Source organism: Canis aureus, chromosome 9, assembly GCF_053574225.1.
Source record: "Canis aureus isolate CA01 chromosome 9, VMU_Caureus_v.1.0, whole genome shotgun sequence".
NCBI lineage: Eukaryota > Metazoa > Chordata > Mammalia > Carnivora > Canidae > Canis > Canis aureus.
In genome coordinates, this window is record NC_135619.1 from 49,332,183 (window position 1) to 49,354,743 (window position 22,561).

General features: G+C 44.0%; 2 long non-coding RNA genes across 2 annotated transcripts; both read right to left on the bottom strand.

Annotated features, from left to right (window-relative positions):
• Positions 1-7,801: 7,801 nt before the first annotated feature.
• LOC144320140 (uncharacterized) lies at positions 7,802-12,538 on the bottom strand. The gene is made up of 3 exons (XR_013385713.1): positions 12,425-12,538; positions 10,122-10,207; positions 7,802-8,783 (listed from the first exon to the last, which is right to left on the bottom strand). It is a non-coding gene; the product is annotated as an uncharacterized LOC144320140 (long non-coding RNA).
• A 1,930-nt stretch (positions 12,539-14,468) lies between these two features.
• Positions 14,469-21,950, bottom strand: LOC144320141 (uncharacterized). The gene is made up of 3 exons (XR_013385714.1): positions 21,830-21,950; positions 15,953-16,055; positions 14,469-14,638 (listed from the first exon to the last, which is right to left on the bottom strand). It is a non-coding gene; the product is annotated as an uncharacterized LOC144320141 (long non-coding RNA).
• Between the last annotated feature and the right edge of the window lie 611 nt (positions 21,951-22,561).

The window sequence follows — 22,561 nt, forward strand, 5'->3', positions numbered from 1 at the left end:
AGGGCCGAGGGCGGCGAGGGGGAGTTTCCTCCTTCACACCCTGGATGGAAATGGAAGCAGAAAAAAAAAAAAAGGAAAATGGAAGCAGAAGTCCACATTCTCCATCTAGATTCCCACCCATCTGACAGGCCACCGTGGCTGTTTCATTGGGATTTGAATTCTGAGCTGTTGTTCAGAAATAGTCCATTTCAGGCCAATGATTCAGACCTCAGACCTAGGACAAGCAGCTGGGCAAGGCCTGCCCTCTGAGAACGTTCATCACGCACACAGACATGTGTATGTCCATGGAGGGACTGGCCTTGTTCCTGAAATGGCCAGCCAGATGAAAGAAGCCTGTTTTTCCTCCTTTGCCCATTACATCACAGAAAGACTGTTTTGAGTTGGGGAAGGGTAAAAAAAAAAAAAAAAAAAAAAAATCAAGGAAGGGAAGTTTCAAAATGAGATGAGGCCCAGGGCATCTCTTCTTGCTGCCCTGCCCATGACCGTATGTCTGGTGGAGAACCAGTGAATCCTGGCACTGAGAGGGACCTTAGAGAGTTTCAAGTTACATAGTGAATGTGTTTGAGTGTGTGTGTGTTTGCGCGCACGCTTGTTTCACATTTTTGTGGTGTTTTAAAAAGATTTTATTTATTTGAGAGAAAGAAAGAGCATGAGTGAGCAGCAGGCAGAGGGAGAGAGAGAAGCGACTCCCTGCTGATCAGGGACCCCAGTGTGAGGCTCGATCCAGGACCCCAGGATCATGACCTGAGCTAAAGGCAGAGGCTTAACTGACTGAGCCACCCAGATGCCCCACAGTTTTGTGTTTATTGAAGTATAATTTACACACAGTAAAATTCACTCTTTTTAGATACAGCATTATAAATTTTGACCAACCGACACAGTGATGTAACACCATCAAAAATCAACATAGAAAGTCTATCACCCCCAAAAGTTCCCTTGTGGCTCCTTCTAGTTAATCTCTTCTCCTCAGTCACTTGCTTCTGACAACTATTGATCTGTTTTCTGACCCCATAGTTCTGCCTTTTTCAGAAAGCCACATAATAGGAATCATCCAGTATGTGGCCTTTTGAGTCTAGCTTTTCTTGCTTAGCACAATGCACCTTGTTGCATATATCAGTAGAACATTCCTTGATGTTTTGTTTTTAAACATAAAGAAACAGGCCCCGAGTGGGGAGGCAAAGAAGAGGTGGAAGAGCAGGGCCTGGAGTCCAGGTCCCCACTACCAGCCACCCCATAGGCTTGTCAGCCACAATTTCTTCAGTAAAAAAGTCATTTTTATACCCCCAAAATCCATGCGCTCCTGTCTGAGAAAGCACATGATGACAGAACCTGCACACTGAAGAGAATGCATGATTATTCATCTACCAGAAGCTTACTTGGAAGCGAAGGAAAGCAATGGTGCATATCAGAGTGAATCTTTATTTATTCAGTTAGCAAGTAGTGCTTTGTAGACCACTACCAATAACTCTGGGGCTTTCCCAATCCTTTTCCAAATAGATTAGCACAGAATAATGAAGTGATAAGCTACCTGGAAGCAAAGTGCTGGAACAGACCCCAGGGACTTAGGGATCTAGGGTAGAGTGGTACAGCCATGAAACCCAGGCTATGAGGAAGAAATGATATGGGGCTCTCCTGTCCTGTTTAGAGATCTCAAAATCCAAAAGTTCCAAATAATTGAAGGTTTTTAAGCATCATTATAAATTCATGAATTTAAATGTATTTGAAGTATTTCAATCTATCACATTTATTATCTTTATTGGTATCCAAAGTGTCCCATTTTGAGCCAGTAAAGAGCCTCTTCAAGTTGGCTCCTGAGTCCTTTAGATACAACCTTGGAGGTCTTTGACAGCTTTGTTACTATGTGACATGGCAAGATAATCTAGAATCATCTTGTACATTTCCTGTCTCATACCTAAATTCCAGATGAATGAATGTCTAATGAACGCTTGGTCATAACATCAGGGGGTCCTGGGATAGATTTTGTCTACAGAAACTGAGTCTCCCATGCCTCCAGACTATTCGAATTAAAAATTCCTTTAACAATCAATCAGCCCAGGCTCTTCATTCTACAGAAAAGGAAACAGAGGCCCAGAAATATGAAGTGACTTACATAAGGGTATGCAGGGCTATAGATTTAAAAACTAGGCCTCCAGAATCTTGATCCCTTGTGCTTCTCATAGACCAATCTCTCTTTACATGCCCTCAACCCATCTACTCAGGCCCTTCCACTCAAGCTACATCCTAGCCTTTGCCATTTGTGTTGGAAAGTAGACACAGAAAGTGAATGTACCCAATTTCAAAGTTTACTATAAAGCTACAATAATCAATACAGTGTGTTACTGGTATAAGGATAGACATATGGGTCAATGGAATAGAATTAAGAGTCTCAAGAATAAATCTATACATTTATGGTCAATTGATTTTTAACAAGAGTACCAAAACAATTCAATGGGGGAAAGAATTGTCTTTTCAACAAATGGTACTAGAACAACTAAATAAAGGTAACGAATGAAGTTGGGCCCCTGCACCACACCATATAAAAATGAATTCAAAGTGGATCAAAGATACTACTACTATGGAATTCTTAGAAGAAAATATAGACACAAATCATGACGTTGGAATAGGCAATATTTCCTTATATATAACACCAAAAATACAAACAATAACAAGGAAATTGGGCTTCATCAAAATCAAAAAATTTGTGCTTCAAAGAATACCATCAAGAAAGTGAAAAGACAATCCTTAGATTGGAAGAAAATATATGAGTATTATACAACTGACAAGTACTTCTACCTATAGTATATATCTCTTAAAACTCAGTAATAAAAAGACAACACACGTTAAAAATGGGCAAAGGATGTATATAAACATTCTTCAAAGAAAATATGGTCAACAAACACATGAAAAGATGCTCAATACCACAAACAATCAGGAAAATGCAAATCAAAAACACAATGAGGGGCACCTGGATGGCTCAGTGGTTGGGGATCTGCCTTTGACTCAGGTCGGGATCCTGGGGTCCTGGGAGAAAGTCGGCATCAGGCTCCCCATAGGGAGTCTGCTTTTCCCTCTACCTATGTCTCTGTCCCTCTCTCTGTGTGTCTCTCATGAATAAATAAATAAAATCTTTTAAAAACACACACACATGTGAGATACCACTTCACACCCACTAGGTAGACTATAACCAAAGAGACAGGTAATAACAAGTGTTGGTGAGGATGTGGAGAAACTGGAGTTCTCATACACTGCTGGTAGGGATCTGAAATGGTGAGCCATTTCAGAACTTTGGAAAATATTTTGGCATTTCTTTGAAAAGTTAAACACAGAATTGCCAGATAACCCAGCTATTCCACTCCTAGGTATACATCCAGAAAAAAGGAAAACGTGACCATACGAAAATTTGGACATTAATATTTATAGCATTATTTTTACTAACCAAAAAATAGAAATAATCCAAATGTCTGTCAACTGATAAATGTATAAGAAAATATATAAAAAAAAGAAAATATGATATATCCATACAATGGAATATTACTTGGCCATAAAGAGTACAAAGTACTGATCCGTAATACAACATAGATGAGCCTTGAAAACATACTAAGTGGAAGAAGCTAGTCACAAAAGACCATATACTGTATGATTCTATTTATTTGCAATGTCCAGAAAATGCCAATCTATAGATACGGAAAGTGGATTAGTGATTGCCTTGGGCTAGGTAGTGTGGGCCAGAAGAGGGGACAGAAAAGTCATTGATAATCGCTATGGGATTTTTTCAGGGGTGATGAAAATGTTCTAAAATTGATTTTGGTAATGTTGCACTACGTTATGAATCTACTAAATACCGTTGGCCTGTACACTTTAAGTAAGTAAATTATATCATATCTAAATCATATCCCAGTAAAGGAGAGAGAGAGAGAGAATGGGAGAGAAGGAGGAGGAGGAGGGAAGAGAGGAGGGATGAAAGGAGGACAAAGAGGAGGAGGAAAGGAAGGAGGGAGGGAGGAAGGGAGGGAGATGAAACAGCTATAGACCAGAAAGAAATCCAAGCCTGTTTTTCTAGGTTGCTGGTCCCCAGAGAGCATGGGTGGAAGTAGACACAGAGGACTTTGAAATCCTACCTAGTGGTAAAGACAGGGTCAGCAGGTACTAGGTCATCCCAGAGCAAGTGGTCTATTTCAACCGTCTCTGCCTGCTCTGGGAATTCAAGCCCTCAAGCCCTGCCATGGAAGGAACTAATTAAATTAGGTGGATTAGTGGTCTGTTGGATAAGAGATCCACTCAACACACTCCCCTGCATCCAATATGAGCCGTGTTTCCCAAAGCTTTAAGCCCTAGGGACATTCAAGCTGTAAGAGGAAATGCCCTTGATGGAGTCAGAAGACTCAGGTTCTAGTCTTGGATCAGCGACCATTAGCTGAGTGTCCTTAGGCAGCTTATGATACCCCAAGCACCCAGAGAAAATGTTGAAAATAAAGAATGCCAAGCCCCACCTCCAGAGGTTCCAAATCAGGGGGTTTGAGCAGGACCTCAGGAATCTTCATTTTTAGTAAGTAATCCTATCTACACAGCAAAGAAAACCATCAACAAAATGAAAAGGCAACCTACTGAACGGGAGAAGATATTTGCAAATCACATAGCTGATAAGAGGTTAGTATTCAAAATATATAAAGAACACATGTGGGATGCCTGGGTAGCTCAGCGGTTGGGTGTCTGCCTTCAGCTCTGATTGTGATCCTGTGGTCCTGAGATCGAGTCCCATATCAGGCTCCTTTCGAGGAGCCTACTTCTCCCTCTGTCTGTGTCTCTGCCTCTCTCTGTGTGTCTCTCATGAATAAATAAATAAAATTGTAAAAAAAAAAAAACAGAACACATGCAACTCAATAACAAAAAAACAAACAACTCAATTTAAAAATGGACAGAGGAATTAAACAGACATTATTCAAAAGAAAATATACAAATGGCCAACAAGTACATGAAAAGGTGCTCAACATCACTAAACATAGGGTAATGCAAATCAGAACCACGGTGAGAAATCAGCTCACATCTGCTAGAATAGCTATTATCAAAAAGTTAAGAGAAAACAAATATCTGTGAGGATGTGGAGAAAAAGGAACCCCTATCCACTGTTGGTGGGAATGCAAATTGTGTAGCCACTAGAAAACCATATAGATCTACCTCAAAAATTGAATATAGAGGGGATCCCTGGGTGGTGCAGCAGTTTGGCGCCTGCCTTTGGCCCAGGGCGCAATCCTGGAGACCCGGGATCGAATCCCACATCGGGCTCCCGGTGCATGGAGCCTGCTTCTCCCTCTGCCTGTGTCTCTGCCTCTCTCTCTCTCTCTCTCTCTGTCTCTGTGACTATCATAAATAAATAAAAATTTAAAAAAATTTGAATATAGAACTCTTATATGATCCAGCAATTCCACTTGAGGGTATATATCCAAAGAAAATGAAATAATTGTCTCAAAGAGACATCTGCATCTCCATGTTCATTGCAGCATTATCCACAATAGCCAAGACATGGAAACAATCTAGGTGCCCATTAACAGGTGAAAAGATAAAGAATGTGGAAAGAAAGGAATATATATAATAAATAATAATAGCATAATAAATAAAATACATATGAAATATTATTCAGCCATTTAAAAGAAGAAAATCTTGCCATTTGAGAAAACATGGATGGACCTTGAAGATATTATGCTAAGTGGAATAAGTCAACAGAAAGGACAAATATTGTATGATCTCACTTATATATGGAATCTACAAAAACCAAACTCACAGAAACAGAGAACAGATTGGTGGTTGCCAGGGGCAGGGATGGGGGATGGGGGAAATGGATGAAAGTGGTCAAAGGTACAAACTTCCAGTTATAGGAAAATAAATTCTGAGGATCTACCGTACAGCATGGAGACCACAGTTAACAATACTGTACTGTATATTTGAAAGTGCTAAGACAGTAACCAAACTTACTGTGGTGGTCATTTCACAATATATACATATATCAAATCATTATGTTGTACACCTAAAACTAATACAATGTAATATGTTAATTAAATCTCAATAAAACTGGAGAAAACGTAATGCTAGATGATTCTGACAACACAGTCAGATGTGCTCCACTGGACTAGATGCTTCCTGTGGGTCTTTCAGCCTGAGAACTGTATGGGAAGAGGGTTTGATTGAAGTTCAGAAAAGACATGTTAACTCCTATCCACTTCTCCAACCAAAGTTAGGTAAAGGCCTATGTGACTGGCTATACTCAGAATTTCTTTAAACCAATTAGAACCCCCTTTATTGGTTCTCTGTTTGTCACCCTCACAAAGCAACCAATCCTGGGTTCCTCTTCCGGAAGAAAGGCCTCTCACTGGAGGGATTAAGGATGCTCCATGTATGCATGCACACACACAAACGTACACACACACACATGCGACTATGAGCCAATCTATCGAGTAGTTAAGTGCTTCTATGCATGCAAGACTTTGCCATCATGAACCCACTGAGCCTACAGATAAATGTATCAGGCCAGAAACAAAGGGAAAAACATTGGGATCAAACCAAACAGTAAATTTCAAATTGGATCAGTGGCTCTTCCTCTAGTTCCACCGTGGAGGCATGTTATTAGCTCTCTGGACATGCTCAGTGGCTGGCAACATCCACACACAGGAACACACACACACAACATCCACAAGGCCCCTCCCTCCCTGGTCAGGCATAAAGCAGAGGTGACCTTGATATTTGTCACTCCTCAGGCTTTCGCACTAAGACTCGTGACTGCACTCAGGAGTCTGAGCTTCGGGCTGGAGAGAACCAACTTTCCCTTTGGCTCTCCCACATGATGCCAGCTGGCAAGCCCACAGAACTTATGCCAGTTCACTCACACAGTGTTCTGTGCCTTTCACCAGTTCCCTGCTGCCCCTTCAACCCCCTCCACAATCCAGCCTCATGTTATGGCAGAACAGGAAAGACCACCCAGCAGCTGGCCCCACAGAGGAAGGCAGGAGTGCATCTCCCCCAAAGAAGATAGATGGGAATGAGGCAGAATTTGATAGCTGACCTGACAAATGACCCAGGGGGCAGTTCTAATGGAAGACACATCCTGGAAAATATAAGTCTATAACTATTTATGGAAATTGGCCATGTGACAGGTGTTGTGCTCACTGCAAAGCTTATACAGTTGAGTAAAAGTAGTCCTTGTCCTCAAAGACCACACTTTCTAGTAGAAGACACAGATATGTAACCAACCAACTGGGACAGAGGGCAGAGGCACACAGGTACACATAAAACACATATGGCTAGGGGAAACTAATTCTACATAGGCAGAAGACAGGAAGAGGGTGGCATGAAAATTTCTGACCTGTTTAGGGAGCAGTGAGTGGTCCCCACAGCTGGAGCATGCAGGGTGTGGAGGCCTGCAGTGAAGGTGAAGGAAGAAAGATCAGAGCTACAGACCAAAGAGAGACATCATGATGGCTCAAACCAGGTCAGGGCCCGGCAGTGAGGTTGCAGAGAGGGGACAGACTCACAGGATGCTGGGGGAAAATATAAGGCCCCATGGTAACTCAACAAATATGGGGGTTGGACAGGGAGAGGTGAGTACAGGATGTTTCAGAGGATTCAAATCAGGATAGAGGAATACTGTAGGGTCAATAGACCTAAAATCTGGTCCAAGGGGCATGAGGACAGAGCTAGTCGACTAGGAGCAGTCTTCCTGAGAATAAAGGCAGTGAAGGAAGGGAAAAGATAAGAGGTGGTGTTTTTAAGGGCATGCATTATTTCAAAGGTAGAGCAATTTTAGGTCTGGTCATGGGGTGGTGGAACTTGAAAGGAACAGGCAGGCCACAGTACAGGAGGTAAGGGTCGTCCCAGTGGATGTTGAGGCCTCTGGGGATGACAGCAGGAGGCAGAATGGAGGAAGAGCATAGAGGGTGGAGAATATGGAGAGGCTGGCAATATGGAGCCTCTTACCCTAGGGGAATATATAGAGAGGTGACCTGGAGATCCATAGATGGGGGACTGAGGATGAGGAGAGGATGGACCACCAGCCAACATCCCTCCAGATGGAGAAGGGCTCCTGGGCAGAGTTCAGGGGTTAGTGGCCTAAAGACAGCAGTAGGAAAGGATGGGCATGCCTGCTTCCAGCTTCAACCAGATTGCCCTCAGATGTGCGTCTGGGATGAAACTTTCTCCGCCACCTCTATCAGTTCTAGAAATAAAAGCCAGTCCCATTTGGAAGCCGAAGCTGTGTCTGGTGCTCTGCATAGAGCTGAACCCCAGGCTGGATGACTTTTGCTCTCAGACCTCATTTTCATCTGCCCTATTCCACTAGGAGAAAGTGTCAAGGATGACTGGAAGCTCCCCCTTCTGGTCTTCAAGGACTGTCTGGTAAGACTGCCTCTCAGGAAAGCAGCCTGATGACAGCATCCTTTTAATTTTTTAGTCATCAGACCCCTCTGTGGGACTCACGGTGAACTGGCTCTTACCAAATTCCAGTCTCTGTTGAACAGGGCTAAGGAAAATTTTCCTTTGTTTGTGGCTCTCCTATCACCTTCTTGCTTTCCTTTTCACACAGGCAATACAGATTTTATTCTCCCAGTTTTTCTATTTAGGGCATTTCCTCCAAGTCCTATAAAACCAGTTTAGACATGTCTCTGGCCACATAAAGGTGGGCACCTGCACACACAAGCCTGCCACATACGGAGTTCCCAAGAACAAAGAGAGATCCTGTTGTCCTCTTCCCCAAAAGAGTGCATACAGAGTCTTCATCGATGGCATCATCTTGAAATCTGTAATAGAAATAAAACCAAAGATGACGATTGATAGCAGAAGGATTTATAGCAGTTAGGTATCTAACGCAATAAGGTTCTTCCTTTAGTGTACCATTAAAGCAGCAGACAGGTTAGGACAGATCTGTAATTTCATAGAATGTTTTCTGCACCTTGAAGCATAAACTCTATTGTTGGTTTTAACCATTTGGAACAGAACTATTTGCAGAAATGTCAACAAAATGAGTATCCATAATGATACGGCTTTGTGATACAGCACAGTCACAAGAGCCATGCTGTGGTCCCAGGATGTAGACAGCCTGGGGGTGGGGGAGCAGGAATTTGTCAGTCTGGGGTTCTCAGCATGATGGATCCAAGGCTGCCCTCTTCCAGGCCCTCAGTGCTCCTAACCTGCTCCACTATCCTTTGGGAAGAATGAGTGATCTTCAGAGGAGCTCTAAAATCATGCAAATGTCATTAGTAATATTAATTTACACCAAATTTAAAATCTGAGGCCCAGTTTGAGAGCCCAAGGCTCTGAGATGCCTTCTGTATGCCTTTCAGGTGAAATAAACACAAGGGCTTTATAACAGCATTGACCTCTGTTGCAGAGATCTCTTCCCTCTTATTTCTGGAAATATCGGTGCCATCTGAAGAGTCAGGCTGCTGGCAGAGGGCCTCCAGGCTCACGAGGCCGAACCCCATTTTGTTTATTAAAGTCATCTTCATGCATACATGCACTGATGTTCCCAAGGGGTGGGCTGTAACAGGCAGGGATGTTATTGATACTAATTACACAACCCTATGCTGTCTCTAACTCGAGACAAAACTATTAATAATTTTCTCTTGCCCCAAATTCTAAACTCATATCCATATGAAATTCATACCTATATGAAATTTTTCTGAACAAATATATTGAAAATTTGAAATGTCATCTGTTAAGGGTGGTCTACTGTGCCTAGATGCTGGACATCTCTTAAAGAAGAAACAGAGTTCCCTATGTGTAACCATGACCAGGGTTCTACATTCCTGTAGCATTCACCAACTCTTAGCACTTACCTCTTACTTCTCTCTCTCCCCTTCCTACTTCCATAGTTGACCCCTTTTTACCCTGCCTCTGAAAAGCTCACACATCTAGCACAGCTCCATTTCTTATCATGTCAAGGCAATAGCTGAAATGTCACCATAGAACATCATAATTTGAAGAAAGCTGGGTGGGTTTGCCCATGTACATAATAAAAACACACCCAAGGACATGTGTTTTCTCACCACACACCTGTCTGACCCATGACACTAGAGCTCCAGGTACATGTGCCATCTGAAGCACTACCTCCCACTCAAGTCTGAAAGGTGACTTACGTTTCCCAGTGTCCTTAGAAGAAGCCCAGCACAGCCCCCATTGGAGAAAGCCACTTCCTCATGTCACTGAGCTGCTATTTCCAGATCTGAGGGACAGGGGAACAGCTCAGATTAGTGGCTATCTAACCCAGGCCATCAGCCCCAGTAACAGATAGACATTGCTTTCAAAACCCGAATCACATCTCACTTTAAAAAGAGGAATAAGTCGGAGTGTGTCACCTTCAAGGCAAGCGCAGGGACTTTATGAGTGGTCTGAGAATTGGCACAGGATAAAAGCCTCTTGTGTCCCTCCAGGGGTTGGAACTCTTGACCTCTGCACTGCCTTGGCTCCCACAGCAAGCAGTTGAAATTAGCTACACTTACACCTGGATTCTGACTCAGACCCCTCCCTTCAACCCAGAACACAAGTAACCAATCTATCTGCCCTCCCCATTAGAACTTCATTCTGCTCATTTGAGAGCTTCTCATTTTACTGATTTGGGGGGGGAAATGCTCTGAGTTTTTCTTTGGGAAGAAGGTCTTGGGAAGACCTTCGCTAGCTTCTGGGACACGGCCATGTCCTCCTCTTCCTCCCAAGTGTCTGTCTCCCTTGGTGATACTACACGGCCTCACGTCCCAACAGCCTGCAGCCAACCCTGACTGCTCCTCCTTCAGCCTCCAGCCCCACTGGACATTGAATCCTCTCAGTTCTTCTCTACTCCATCCTTACTGCCTCTGCCTTAGCTGAGGTACAGAACTTGACCTTGACGGTTTGCAGTAACATACGTGTCTCTGGTCAAAAGCCTGAAGCACTATCGAAATACACTCATTTTCTGCTTAAACATCAGAATCCACTTAACTCCATCGCACAGTGTGTGTTACACACTCATGATGTGTCAGGCTAGTGTCAAAGATAGAAAGGCGTCCAAGGCAGAGTCTGCGCCCTTGAAGAGTTCCCAGGAGTCTGCTGGGGCACAGGCACATAAATGAATATGGCTTCATGTGAAAAGCGCTAAAGTGAAAGGAATTATAAAATATTTTGGAATTCTGGGGGCCAGAGGTTGGAAGAAACTACGGAAGACTGGCGATATTTGGACTGAGGCTTAAGGGTTAAGTGAGCATTTGTCAAGGGGACACTAATGAAAGGGATCCTGAGGGATCTTTTAGGAAATGAAATGACGTGGGCAAAAGCACAGGATTATAGAAGCCCCTGAGTGGACAGGGCCTCTGAACAGGTAGTTTGTGTCCTTGGCCATCGCTGCCATGTGCCACATGTACCATCTCTAGCAGATCATCAAAATTAGGCCAGGGTACAGCAGCATGCTGGCTGGCTGCTACACCAGGTGGGAAGCAAGTCATCCAAATAGCAAGACCAATTCAGACTACATCCTACAGACCTGCTAAGAGGCTATGGAAGGGCAGAAGGAAGAGAAAATATCTGGCCCCAATGCCCAGAGACACTACAGGGAAGCATATGGACAAGTCTTCAGTGGCATCTCTCTCAAGTAGGCTTTCCTATAGCCCCAGGATAATGATATCCAGTGACAACATCCAGCCCCACTGATGTCCTAGAGACTCATCCCTTACAATGCTGGTCGCTCAGCACTACTCAAAGGCCACCAGAGACCAGCAATGCACAGTAAAGGGCACTGTCTCTGACCACAGAGTGCTCACAGTCTCAGAGCACAGATGAGACCCATGCAGAGCAACGAGCAAGCAAACAGCATGTAATGATGTGCCCAACTGTATGTTGTAGCCCTGATGCAGCTCTTCAGAGAGTAAAAGTCAGCTCAGTGGGGACTGGAGTCATCAGAGATGGGTTCAAGGAACAGATAGGTGGGGCATGAGCTGAACCATGGAGGCTGGATGGGACCTGGGCTATAAGAAAGGGACAAAGGACAACCGGGGAAATACTACCAGCCAACTCCTGAACCAGGACACCCAGTTCCTTAAGATTGGAAAACAACAACTTGATGCTCGTCCATCCAGATTCCCAGCCATCACAAAAACCCTCCTGCGACCCCAACCATCCAGGCTCTTAACTAACTGGGTGCTGTCAGGGCAACAGAAAAGAATTGAATGGAGGACTGTCCAGAAGACACAAATGCCTCTCGGTGACAGCATAGTAACACCTTTTTCAGAGAGGCCAGGATCCTAAATCTTAAAAGATTTTGCCTTGGGACTCAGGGGACAACCCTTCCCCTGACCCTATATCTCAGCAAAAATGTCATCCCCACCTAGGGTGGCAGTTTTGCCCTGCAGGACGGAAGCAATCAGTCTCCATCCTCGGCATCCATATTCATGGCAATTGTTCATGTCCTGACCTGTAGCCCTGTGCGGGATGTCACCCTGGGAGCCGGGGCTGATGGTCCCCAGAAGTGCACTTCAGGAATTAGCCCACAGCCATCTGCCTCTCCTCCAAGTAACTCGGGCCCTGGGAGAAATAAACAGCTGTTGTCACTGCAGTCCCAGAGATGCATGAAATAGGGCAAGGAGGAAGGGAGGCGGTAACTTTCAGAGCCAAGGCCGCTCCTGAGAATGTTTGAAGGTTATTAGTGTGGCTATAATCAGACCATTAGCCAAATGCAGGTGGAGAATGAAGTGGTTTTGAAATTGCTTTCCAGAGAAAGCAGGGTCTGTGTTGGTGTAATCTATGCATGTGATCTCTTTCAAGTAGCTCTTCTGCTTACTACATGACCAAGGAGCTAGGACTCGGGTCTCCAGCTAACCACAGTCAGAACCAGCCACCTCCCTGGCCCTCGAAAGGGGTCAGGGCGTGCCAGCCAAAGCCCTGCCGTCTACCTGTTCCACCTGCCCCGTGTGAGCAAGTGCAAGCCATGAGTCACCTTCTCAAACTCCCAGTCTAGGTCCAGAGACCCAGTTGGCTCATAAATACTTCCTTTTAGTTCACAGGCAGTGGTCTCACTCTGCACCCCAGCACGGGCAGTGTCTAGAGGCCATCCGAACCCCTTCAGGTTTCCCAAGGGGATTCGATGGCAGTCTCATTTCTAAGAGCAGCTTCTTTATAAGAAAAGGGTCCTCAGAGTCCCTGCAGATGAAACCTCTTGCCCAGCTCTTTCTTAGCCACTGAGCAGATCCAGGCCTCCTCCCGAGGCCGAAGAAGAGGAAAGGATGTTCCCACCTGCTCCTCCCTGAGATGCCTTGTCATCGTGAGCGGCACCCCCATCCATCCATTTCCTCAGACCTAAAGCAGGAGTCTTATTCTTTCCTTCAGCCCCTCCACAGCCAATCGGTTACAAATTCTATCTTTGGATCTCTTCAGCCACCCTCCTCCTTCCCACTGCATTCCAACTGATTCCCACCGCCACAGCCTAACTGGGCCCTCTGTGTGCAATTCAGCCAGAATCATCTCCCACAGATTTCAGATCTGACCCTCTGACACCTCTGATCAATCCTTCCAGAGCTCTCATTGTCCTTCAGACTACGTCCCAATGCCTTGTCTGGCCCTCGCCTTCTTGTGCCTCGGCTGCAGCCCTACCGAGACCACTCATGGCATCCCAGGAGTTCTGCTTTCTCTCACCAGCAGGCTTCACACATGCCACTGCCTGTGCCTGCAATGCTTTCCCTTCTCCTCCCTCCTCACTAAATCCGACTCCCCCTTTGGAGCTTGGCTCAGGCTCCACTCTTTTCCAGAAGCCTCCTCTGATCCCTCTTTCACCCAAGTTTGGATAAAGGCCCCCTTTTTTATGGGCTTATTGCAGTGTATTATCTGTACATTTATCTCTCTCCCCTGCCCTTCTGGGCTCCTTCCAGGCAAGGATGCTGTTGGTATCAGCTTTGGATCCCCTATGCCTATTACAGCACGTAACACTTAAAAAAAGCATTTCAAAAGGATCAAATAGTTGAATTCGTGAAAGAGCAAATAAAATAATGGAGGAGATTGCAAAGCATCTGGTGACCCAATGGGACAATACCTTGTTGAGTAACTGATTAAGATAGCAGAACCATGTGTGCACATCATACCGGCAGATCTTAGGAATGTTTTCCAATGGAGTAGCTTCAGCTTCACCTCAGAGATTTCCCTGCATTTTGGACTGGTCCCCCTATCCCATCCAATCAAATGTGCTGACTTTTGGTTCTGTGAGTCTTATTACCAACCCAAGGAACAGCATTTGTAATTGGCCCCTAGCCTGACAAGGTGTAGGATATATGACTTGGCTATAGTGCAAGGACTAGGAGCATAATCACAGTCTCCATCCAATGTAATTCCCCTACCATAGGAGCTTTGATGCACCCAGGATGTGCCTCTTCACTCTGAACTAGGTAAAATAACCTTTGATATGCTTATCTACTCTCTTCAGAGTGGATTGATAGGCACAGTGAAAGAACACAACCTTCTGGACTGGCATTTGCTGGTTTCATAAACAAGTGAAGGGAGGCCAACCGAATTATAACCTGATTCACAGAATGGAAACTGCTCTGTCCGGCTCAGCCTTCTTCTTGGGCCAGTATTTCTGTCAATCCTCCTTGGTGCCCCTGGTCTCTTTCACAAGCCGGCAGATGTGTTTGATGCAATGCTGGCAAAATGACATACAGATGGTTACCCATATGGTGCCAGTTTGGATCTGACTCCTGGAGAAAATTCTGGAAGCCCACTCAGCTATGAAGGACACCCACTAGCTTTCTGCACTAGGTCCAAAGCTGACTGCTCATGGGGACACAGGTGGGAAGCAGGTGTTTCACATAAATGGACTACCCTATGCTAATCACTACCAATCAAGCCAGTGGTGCAGGGGAAAACAAAATGAGAAAGAATCATCATCCAAGAGGTGAAATGACTGGTGGCCAAGGAAGGGATGGTCTGGATTCACAGCATAAATGACCATATTTCAGGCAGGCTCTGTTTCAGAGAATGACAGAAATGTAGAGACAAAGTGTTTGGGGACTTCAGATTTAATTCCAATTTATACAATATCTGGGGTGCTCAGTCTTAATAAATTCCATTTAATAAGTGTCCACAGCAAAGAACAGATTCATTCAGTCAATTATTCAAGGTTTATTGAACACCTACCATGTGCCAGGCACTATTCTGGATGCTAGGAATAGAAAGGTGAGCAATTTCCATAAGGACCCTCTGTTTCAGAGACTTACATTCCAGTTGGGGGAGGATAGAGATACAAATAAGAATATGTCAGATAGCACTAAATGCTGTGCAGAAAGGTAAGATGGAGTGATGCAATAACAAAGAAGTGGGTGACACTTTAGATTGGGTGACTAAGAGGTCCTTTTGGAAGAGCTGACATTTGAGGCTACAATTTGAATGACAAGGAGGAACCAGCTAACCACACAGGCATCAAGGGAATAGCAAATGCAAAAGCCCAAGGTGAGACAGATTGATGTTCAGCTAACCCCAGAACACTAATGACTCCCAAATTTACACTTGCAGCCCACACATTGATTTTGAAATTTAGTCTCACTCCCTGAAGTCTCAGGAAGTTTAAAATCAACTTTTCCAAAGGTGAACTCATGGTATCCCTCCCAAACCACCTCCTCTTTCTGTATTCTACATATCAGTGAATGATATCACCATCCAGGCTGCTCACAAGCCAAAGGATTGGACATGATCCCTCGGTTTGGATTTCCCATGAAGCAGCCTCTTAGATGAAGATTAGCATTAGAAGATGTGCTAGAAAGTGCTCTTGGGATGTCTACCTGTAGAAAGGAAGGAAGGAAAGCAGGATTGGAAAAAGAAGATGCTGAGCTGCAGTGAAGTGTCAACTAAGGCTTCTACCAACCCCAGGAGAGCTCTGAGTCTGTGATGGCCCTCAGAGTTGTATCAAGGCAGGACAAGGGGCCTGGGATGTGGATTTTGTACCCTGATGTCAACCCACCACTGAATGTGCGCTGTCCATGAAGGTGGTGTGCCTTGGGCAAGATAACTGTCTTCAGTTGAGGGCGATTCTCCCAGGGGCTGACGGTGTAAGTCTTTCGGTCCTGTAGGATCAGGATAACACATCAAAACATCTACTTCTCACTTTGCCTCATTCCCACCATCCTATAGAGATGAGGCCTGTCCTAGATGTGGGTGGGGGAGAGTCTAACTTTTATACATCTCTCCCACCTATCTTGTCCTCCTCTTCCACTTTGCACTAGTTCAAGTCTCAAAATTTCTCACCTGGACTAGGTCCTGCTTTCCCTAGCCCCCTCCAGTCTATACTCCACATGGTTGCCACATGGCTATCTTATTTTTCTAAGACACAAATCCAAGCCCACTACTCTACTGTTTAAAGATCTTCAGAAGCTATCTTCAGAATAAAATCTGAATTGTCTTCAGGACGAAATCTAAATTTCAGATCACAGAATTTCAGATCCATCATGACCTGACCCTGTTTATGCCCTGTCCTTATCTCACCCTACCCCCACCCCAGATTCTATGCTTCTTTGGTCTTTCTACATGAGTCCCATGTTCCCTAAGTTTTTCTTTGCACATAAGGCTTTTTGGTCAGGAAGGTCTTTCCAATCTCCATCCTTCTGCCTTTTGGGACTCACTGCAGTGCTCAATCCTGAAACAACATACCCATCATGATCCATCCTACTACCCCACTCCTGCCAGGTCATCTTGGCCTTCCCTGTAGCCCAGCATTCACAGCTCTCTCATAATAACCTAATGCCTTGTCCCTCTTCCCTGTAACACAGCAAGATCCCTAAGAATAGAGACTATATCATATTCTTTATTACATCCCAAATACCATCACAGTGCATGGCACATAATAGGAACCCAGTAAATATCTGATGAATGAATCAGCTGGTCAACCAAGGAGAATAAGAGAAGTTAGTAACATTGTCTAACAATTTAACCCAAAATGAGGTAAGTAACGATTTCATTTACCTAATAGGGATGTAATAGCTATAAGGAATGGAGAGTGTGAATCTTCATACCAGGGCAACAGCCCCACAGAGGGTTAGGACTGTATGCATCCATGACAGCCCTTTATCCCTGAACACTGTTCTCACATAAGCTGAGGGTCAGCCATGTCTGTGTATTTCTGGTAAGCTGGTGGACATGTCCATAAGAAGCCCACCACGACTCACCTAATACTCATGCCAAAGCCCTTCTCACATGCTTTCCTGTACTACAGAAACTGAAAGAACCACATCTATTTCCAGACCTCATGTGACCTACTTTCTACCAAGCAAACACACCCATCAGATAGTCAGAAAGTAGAAATGAGTAATGTGAGGTGGCAGCCATGTACCACAAGATCAGAACTGGTAATGGAAGTGTTTTGTTCTCGGTAGAAGCTATAATAGTTCTACGGCTGGGGTCCTGTCTCAGAAGTAATAAATGGATGCAGGTGGACCCAGCAGTGGGCTTCTGCTCCAACAGTCAGGTGTTTCTCCTGGCTGGTCTCCTGACCTTTGGTAACATCAACCCCGACCTTATAATGAATCCATTTGTCCTTAAACTAGGGTATGGACAATATACCCATTTACAAGAAGGCCTGTGTATCCTCCTTGGAAGGGGTTCATTCTGGGGGGAGAACCAGCCAGATGTAATGAACCTAACCCAGCAGCCAAGCCTCTGTCATCGGAAGGATAATTCTGTCTTCAGATGCATCTCCTGGCCCAGGCCACAAAGACTCCTATCTGAATCCCATGATTAACAGGAGAACCGTCAGTAAAAATAGAAAGAACTGTCAACTACCACTATGCAAATCACTGAGTCTCGGCCAGCCCTGCTTGGCCACTCCCTCTCTAACAGGGCAAGAAGATGGATTCTGCCCCATGTTGCTTCCAATTATTCTGCAGCTAGGGCATCTCAAAGGCTTCAGTCAGAGGGGCACATCATCACCAGTCAGAGCTAGCAGTGCCCGGAGGCACTAGAACCAGGGGAGCCCCCAGAGGGATCAGTGGTTATGCCACAAAGGGGAGGCTTTGTGAACTCTGGTGCAACTTTCCCTGGGTTCTTCCGGAATATTGGGGCAGAGGAACGTGTTGAGGTGCAGGTGTGAGACGCTATTTGGGGACCCCAATAATACTGGGGGAACTCTCATCTGTGAGCCCCTGGGACTGCCCAGAGGTATGTGGGGAAGACTTGGTGGACCAATATATGGGGCTTCTCAGGGACTTCCATAAATGTTGTCAAGAACATGGGGCGACATGTCTTTGGGACTCCAGAAGGACCACCCAAGGACTATGGTTGGTGAGTGCATGAGAGACACCCTGGAGACTCCTACCTCTTTACCGGAGTATTTACTGAGAGAGTGAATGAGGCACTCTTGGGCTCCAAATATTCCCAGGGGGCATTCTGCATGACTGAATTGAGGCAAAATCCGGTGAAATTTAAGGCTTACAACTCGTGTGACCTTCTTTTTCCCCACAGTCCTTGGAGCATTTTCACATTCATTTTGGTTACTGAGCATTACACCCCATCCCCCTTCCTGAGAGACAAACTTATTATTTAGGTCTGGCAATTCTTTTGTTGAGGTCACTATCAAAACTTGTGGGCCTGGGAGCCATTTTGACCCTGTCTGGTGACCTTGCATATCACTGCTGTGCTCCATTAGGCAACAAAGTTACAATTTAACTCCCAGAAGGAAAGCTTTTATCCCTTCTCCTGTGGGACCCCCTGGGGGTTTCCCTCTTGCTATTCACAGAGCTTTCAGGTGGCCTATGTGAAGAAAGGAGTGTGCAGGGTCCCTGGGTGTCCCGGGGTGCCCCACTAAGCCAACACCCTACTTCTTGGTCAGCTGCCAGCCCAATTTTCTCCTCCCCTACCTCCACCGCCAAACACTTCCGCCCACTGCGACGTCTTTGCAGAGTTGGGAAACGTGCCTCAGAAACTCATCAGAGAACGAAAGATACGAATAAACAGTTCACAGAGGAGGAAAAACAAGTGACTACTGAACACTTGGAAAGATGTCCAAGCGCACTCAGAATTTAAGAAATGCTGCTTAAAACCAGCTATCACTTCCACCCATTAAATTAGTAAATTTTTCTCAAAGAAGGATACCCAGAGCTGGCAACATTGGTGTAAAGTGGGGGTCTTGTCTCCTACTGGTGACACTTGAAATTGGTACAAACTTTTGGGGAAGCAATCTGACAGTACATATCAAAAGCCCTTAATATGTTCCACACTTGGACATTGTCACTCTGCTTCTAGGAATCTATCTTAAGGAACAAACCAGATTCCTGCAAGAGGACATGTGCTATAGTGTTATTAGAGCAATCACAAAACAAACATAGAAACATAAATGTTCAACAACAGAAACTCTTAAATAGATAATGGTACATGAGTATGGCAAATATCAAGAAATGTTAAATATCATGCTTTCAAACAAAGTCATTGCGTGAAGACCTTCTTATAATACAATACTAAGTAGGGAAAGCACAGGGTTCAAAGACACACAAGGATTACCTGACCAAAGACCTAACTCAAAAATATAAAACAACTTTCCAACAAAATAGGATGATAACCCAATTAAAAAGCGAGCTAAAGATTTGAAGATACTTCATAAAAAAAGCATGTCAATGACCAAAGCACATGCAAAGATGATACACATCAGTAGTCATCAGAGAAATTCAAATCAAACCAATGAGATAACCCTACACACTCACCAGAATGTCTACAATCAGAAGGGGGATTAGTCAGTATTGCAAAGACTTAGAACAAATGGAACTCTTGTTGACTGCAGGCGAGAGTTTAAAATACTTCAACAACTTTAGGGAACCATTTGGCAGGTTCTCATAAAGTTAAGCACACTCTTAAACCACATAACCCCACAACCCCACTCCTAGGTATTTAATCAAGAAAAATAAAAGTGTATGTCCACAAAAAAATACTTGAATACAAACACTCGTCATCACTTCATCAAAATGAGCAACAACCCAAATGCTCACCAACAGGTAAACGAATAAGCAAACTGTGGCTCCCATAAATAACAGAATATTACTCAACAATATAAAAGAACAAACTAGTGATTTATACAACAAACAAGTGATTTATACAACAAAGATTCTTCCAGAATCTCAAAAACCTTATGCTGGGAAAAAGAAGCCAGACACAAAGTGTACATACTGTGTGTTCCATGTATATAAAATCCTAGAATAGGGAAAATTAGAAGTTCCTTGGGCTGAGTGAGGGAGGGGATGTAAGAGGAACAAAGGAACATTTTGGAGATGGAAAATGTACTACATCTTGACTGTGATGTGCTTATTCAAAGTCCATGAACAGTCTACCTCAAAGCAGTGCATTTTTAAAAATTTTACCTCAATAAAGTTTTTTTTTTTTTTTTGCTTAAAAATATGTTATAGAACTAGGGGTGGTGGAAGGGGAGGTGGGCGGGGGGTGGGGGTGATTGGGTGACGGGCACTGAGGGGGCCACTTGATGGGAGAGCACTGGGTGTTATTCTATATGTTGGCAAATTGAACACCAATAAAAAATAAATTTATATAAATTTTTAAAAAATAAAAAATAAAAATGTGTTATAGAGACTTCCAGCTAAAAAAGAAACAGTGCATTAACTACATGCATGTCTCTTTGAGACCCCACTAAAGATAGCAAAGAAAAAAAGAGCAAATGGGGGATCCACTTCAAAAGATGTGGCCAAGTTGGAAATTAGATGGAAAGGTGGTAACTCACCCAATGGGGTGATGAGTCCCTCAGCCTAGAGTATATTCATTAGATGATTTGGCCAAAGGGAGAAGGCTGAGCACTCAGAAATGTCAGTGGGAATCGGGGCAGGTGAAACCAGGGATTGACTGCAGAAGGATTCATTGAATATCTGTAGATGGGACAGTCTGTTCCCATATTGTGCCATGCTCTGGCATAGAAAGCAGTCAAGTGCCCCCTACACAACCTCTGATAAGACACCTGTGTGTTCCACTCTTACACACACACACACACACACACACATACACACAGTTTTATTGATATAAAAGACCCAGATTAGGGGTACTTGGGTGGCTCAGTGGTTGAGCATCTGCCTTTGGCTAAGGGCATGATCCCAGGGTCCTGGGATCGAGCATCACATCAGGCTCCCTTCAGGGAGCCTGCTTCTCTCTCTGTCTATGTCTCTGCCTTTCTCTCTCTCTGTTACTTATGAATAAAGAAAATCTTTTAAAAATAATAAAAAAATAAAAGACCCATATTATAGGAACCCTCTAAGAAAGTAAATCAAAATTATAAAGGACAGAAAAGATGAGGAAATCAGGATTCAATCCAGAAACTCCACATTCAAATAATAGGCTTCCAGGGAGAACAGAGAAGAAATTATCAAGGAAATAATACAAAACTTTCCAGAGCTGAAGGACATGAGCCTCCGGAATGAAAGACCCCCCAAATGCTTAGCACAATGACGGAAAAACCACCATACTTGTTACATGATTGAAAATTTCAGAATCCTGGGGATGAGGATAAAATATTGAAACTTTCCAGTGTGTAAAAAACAAGTCATCTGCAAGAGACTCAGAATCAGGCTGACCTTAAGTTTCTCATAAGCAATGAGGGTGACAATTTCAATGTTCTGAGAGTGAATTGTCCTGAATCTAGAATTCCATACGTGAAAAAAGCATCAATCAAGTGTTACAGTGGAATATTCAAGGACTCAAAAAATTTACCTCCTTCACACCAGATTTGTGGAAGTTACTTAGTGGACTGCAACCAAACAGAAACTTAGAAGATGTTGATCTACAAGCAGTGTAGATCAGAGCAAGACAGAGAACATGGGAACAGAGACTCTGGAAAGCAGTATACTTCCTGGCTTACCTGGTTGGATGAAAAAGTTGGAGTAAAATAGAGAATTTGATAAAGACAGCAAATGGACGAGGAAAACCTAGGCAAAACAGAGCTCATTCAAACAGCAAATGCACCATTGAGGTACTGTTGGGTACCCCAATGCAGGAGCCATGGTGACACAGTCATGACGACATAAACACTGTTTACTGATTCTTAGTTTTCCAGAAGACCCTCAGGAAAGATGGAAAATTTAATTGTTGTATGTGGAACACTCTGGAAAAGCCAAAGTACTATAGACAGAAGTTGATCAATGGAATATAGGAAGGGGACCTGAGAAACAGTGGGTTTCTGGGGCGTGTTACTGTCCTCCCTCCCTGCAGAACATGAAAGGCCAAAATAACTGTAGAGTTGATAGAACAAGATTAAAAAGATGTGAGTTTGTTGCTTGTAGTGAAAAGTAACCAGTAGGGGGATGATTGCAGTGGAGGAGACGGGGACAGAGAAGCCACATCATGAGAGCAGGAAGTCTAGCGGATAATGTCTAACACTGATAAGCAGGAAATAGTGGTAGACCCGTGTCAACTGGAGATAGAAGCTGACATAACCACCAGAAGAAAATTCCAGAAGGGCCAAAAGCAGCTTCCTCTAAGGATCAGGACTAGGGATGGGAAGAGGTCAACAGTGGAACTGCTCTTCATCCTAAACTCTCTTGTATTTGCCATTCTTATTTAATCATGTGTACAAATTACCTCACTAATTAAA